This window comes from Asparagus officinalis, chromosome 8, assembly GCF_001876935.1.
Source record: "Asparagus officinalis chromosome 8, Aspof.V1, whole genome shotgun sequence".
In the NCBI taxonomy this organism is placed as follows: domain Eukaryota; kingdom Viridiplantae; phylum Streptophyta; class Magnoliopsida; order Asparagales; family Asparagaceae; genus Asparagus; species Asparagus officinalis.
The window spans coordinates 73,068,564-73,073,339 of NC_033801.1; positions in this window are offsets into that span (position 1 = coordinate 73,068,564).

The window sequence follows — 4,776 nt, forward strand, 5'->3', positions numbered from 1 at the left end:
GGCTCACGTATTCCGGCGGTTCCGGGTGCTGTTTGACTTTTTATCGACGCCGTTTCGGACTTTGGTTTTTAGATTTGGCGTGGTTTTGGTGGCTTCTTGATCACCTCTTTTTGCTTCATCTTCTGTGCTTCTCGCATGAGAATTCGTGTGCACATTCAAGGCGCGACACTTCTGAATGTGCTCCTCGAGGGTTGAGCGGGTCCATTTGACTTGGATCCATTCATTCGTTGTTGGTTTGGAGAAGAGGTCATTTGTTTATTGTTGAGGGGGTTGGCGTCTTCTGGACTTCAGATCCGCTTTGTAGCGAATCCCGTCAAATGGCTCCAAAGCCTTAGCAAGTCGGCGCGCAAGTCGTTTGCGCTGCCTTTGGTGTGGCATCTTTGATAGGGTTGGTGTATCTTGATTGAACAACTCCTTGACTGGGAAGGAGTTGTGGCGAGCGGAGTCATTTGAAGCCTTCATTGGTGAATACACCTCCTTAAAAGATGGGATCCTTCCGCACTTACAGGGAGAGGAGGATGTTGATTAAGACGAGGAGAAATATTCCTCAAACTTGGCTTCATCGAACTCGTACTCGACCTCTGAATCAACCGGGATCTTGATCTTCGGTTACGGCACGACAACCTTGGCGACGAGGCTGTTGGCTCTCACTGTGGTCGCCAGCTTGTTTGGGTCAAAAGTCGATGTTTTCATTATTTTGAATCTATTACAACTTTAGTTGTTACAATAAACTCAAATAAACGAGAAAACTAGATCTTTTTATAAGATCGATTTAAACAATGAAAATGTAAAATAGTACAACTCTTGTCAAACAGCGCAACAAATATTTATCACCCGCTACTTGCGTGAGAACTTCGCCTGTGCCAGGGATATTAATATCTGTGGACCACCGCAGATCAGATCCGGTTGATAGATTACGTTGATCAAAGCTCTTACTTCATAAAGAAAGTAATCGCAGCAGCGGTAATCTCGACCAAGAGAGATCACAGCTCTTCTCGAGGTTTAAGGCCAAGCTTAAATCCGGAGGAATAAGGGACAGGCCTCAGATCTCTCAAACTCCACTCTTTATGCATAAGAATTCGCTAAGATTTGCTAACCCTCGCTGTAAATTCGTGGCTCCACTGTCCACTTCGGCAGTGTTTCGCCCTCTTGATCTCCTGCCCTGGAGAAATGAGCACCCGAGCTCGTATTTATAGGCTTCGGTTAGGGGGTTTTTGGATAAAAATAAGGGATTCCTCCTTATCTTTAGTTAATAACTGATTAACCATAGTATCAGATCAGTTGAGAATCTCAGGAACAAACAAATCCCGAGAGAATCCGTGAAAATCGAAAAAAGAGTGTTTTTGGATCGAAACTGGTCGAATCGTCACCTGGTGGCTTGGCCTTGGCCGGACCACCAAATGGTGGCTCGGCCTTGGCAGAGCGATGAGCGTGCGGTCCACTTGGTGGTGGCCGGTGAGCACGCGGCCCACTCGGTTTGCCGATTTGGTGGCCGATGAGCGTGCGGGCCACTTGGTTGTGGCCGGTGAGCACGCGGGCCACTTGGAGCTGGCTGACGAGTGCACATGCCACTTGGAGATGGCCGGTGAGTACACGGGCCAGTCGGTTTGCCGTTCCACTTCATGCGCTCGTCGGCGTCGGATAATCCTCTTAGACTCGGATAACGATGCTCGTCGTCTTCTCTCTGTCTCGAGCTGTGTGTTGACGCCTATAGGCATTTTTAGACGCCTACAAGTGTGTACCACATCAAGATGCTCAAACCACTTTGTGAATTCCTACTAATATATGCTATGCAACCCTAGGAATTAAAAGTGATTACAAAAGGATGATAAAAGGAAAATCTCTTTTTATTATTATTGTTTTGGTCAACAATCAAACAAAAGTGAAAAGAGAGCTCTTGTTTGAATTTATTATCTTGTTAGTATTTATTCAAGTGGAAGGTGAATTTTATTATGGTTGACGTAAAATAAAATCTTTTTTTTTCTTTTTAGATTCTAATTGTCGCTAATTGTGATAAACTAACTAAAAGGGTGGAATTAAAAATATTAGGAAGAAGACTTACTACCACAAGCGAATCTCCAAATCCTTGATCTTTAATCTCCAAGTAGTTCTTTCACAAGAAAACACATAAATTAAAGAACCAAAATAAATAAAATCCTACTTAAGCACCTTCCCCGGCAACGACGTCAAAAACTTGATGGGGGCATAAATATATACAAAAAGTTGCATGTGCACAACCAATCAAGTTATAGTATACAGAGTTATCGATCCCACAAGGAAGGTGATTTTAAGAGATTATTAGAATTGTTTCTTATGTTGTGTGCGTGACAAAATAGGATTAAAGAATAAGTGTGAGAGTGGAGAGTTATGATGAGTGAGAGTGATTGTTGTGAATATATGCAAGTAACAATAAATTGAGTTTTAGAAAAGATAAGTATGAATCAAAGAATAGAATAACAAGCAAGAATAAAAAGAGAGAGAAAAATAATAAAACAAAAAATGGAGGATTCAATTAAAGATATGAAAAATCTAGAATTGAATCCACTAGCTAATCTCAATTACAAAATACAAGCTATTCTCTTTTTATCACATTTCACTGTAGATTTATTAAGCATAGACTATCTAACCATTTAAGGAAAGTATAACCTATCAAATTATCATCTAAGTCAAATTAACATTCATGATAAGAACAACAACAAAATAGTAATCCTAGAATTCATAAGTATAACCAATCAAACCACTTAAGATAAGCATAGATTATCAAATTCTTCTTCTACCAATTAGTTCTCTAGTTGATTATCCTAAACATGATCATTTTAAGTACAAGAGAATAATTTGCATAAAATAAATGGAATAGACTAGTTTCATACAATTTTAAAATTCCTACAAGAATTAATTTCACATATTAAGAAATAAAAGCAAGAAGAAAAAGAACTAATTACAAAATAAAAAGAAAATCTAAACTTTGAACAAGAGAAAAATCTAACTACATTGAAAAAGAAATAAAAATTACAAGAAAATAAATATACTCTACAAATTAAAATGCAAAATAAAATAAAGACAAGAAAATAAATCTACTCTACAAGACATGAATGTAAATCTAAACAAATAAGCAATAAGAAAGAAATTACTGAAAAGAAATAAGAAATTAAAGAGAAAAATAAAAGTAATCCTCCAAATTGATCTTCATCTTCATCTTCATCATCCAACAAAGAGAAGAAAAATATGAAGTGGTGAAAAAATTTATTTTATTAATTGTAATAAAAAGTTACAAATTTGAAAGATCTTCTCAATTAAGAGTAACCCTCCCCTCCAAATGGAGATACAAAATTTTTCACACCCTAACCCCTCACTCTCTACCCCTATTTATAGTAAACATCAGTGAATGAGAGTCATTGGATTGAAATCTTATCCAAAAACAATAAATTTTAGCCTTTGATGTGTAACTGCCTGCCGGATGGTATCGATGCTAGCATCGATGCCCCCATCGATGCTGGCATCGATGCCTGCTGTTCTCTAGTTGTTGTCCGAAGCTTGCTCTTGTTCTTGGGCTTTTGGGCTTTGGCATTGTTTCTTGATTTTCCACTTGGCTTTGATTTATTTCTTCATTAAATATCCATTTGGCTTCATGGGCTTTATTTCTTCATTAAATCAAGGGCTTTTGATGAGAGATGGGATTTTTGGAATTTATTCTTCATTAACCTGCATTTAAAGATAAAAACAATTAGTAGTGGCATATTTATTCATATAAAATAGATAATTAGTGTATAAAATTGTAATAAAATGTGATTATCAAGGACCGACTGGCTAATCCAATTAACGACGGAGACTCATCTGATTCTTAAAATTAGGACTTTGACGTCAGCATCAGAGAGATGTTCAAAGGGTTGATGTCGAACATGGCCATAGTCGATCCCACCACAATGGAGGAAGACAATCAACTGTCGGCTTGGGAAGACCCATAGATCCACCACCTAAATATCCAATATGGTGACCGGTTCGAACAAAGAGAATCTCCCACCGAGGATAAAGTGGTCCAGGTAAATATGGGCGGTGAAACCAACCCAAAACCAATTTTCGTAAGTGATAGCTTTCCACCGGACGAGAAAGAAGAGTGGATTGCTCTCATCAGAGAGTATATCGATGTTTTCGCCTGGAACTATGAAAATATGCCAGGACTTGATCCAAACATGGTGATGCACAGCCTCAATATCAAATCGAATGCTAAACACGTCAAATCGAATGCACCGCCTCTATTGATTTCAGAGGCCTAAACACCACAGTAGGTGTTAAAAACTACCTACGGGCTCTCGCACGCAGTTCGAAGTAGAGAGAAGATGATGGATTTCACTATACGAGTCACAAAAGCTTAATTGACATCGATGAGCGCATAAAGTAAGTCGACGAACTGTGTGAAGCAACGGAACTGCAGAATAACGAAGATACGAACTGATCGGGAGCTACGCTTCCCTTATGAAAGATGAAGAGCCTCTCGTGTCCCATCTACTCCACATTTGATACAACTATTGGAGCTCGTAGATCTCCTCGTTGGCTTTCCTTCACACTTTGAATTGCGTAATTCCGAGTTCAGACGACGAAGATACGACGGAAACGGACGGGACGCACAAAACAATAAATCAGGCCTTAGTAGAGACACTACGAGTGTCTTGGCCAAGGCCAAGACACTCATGGTGTCTCGGTCATGGCCGAGACACCCCAAGTGTCTCGGCCATGGCGGAGACACCATGGGTGTCCGCAGACCCAAAAACATAGTTT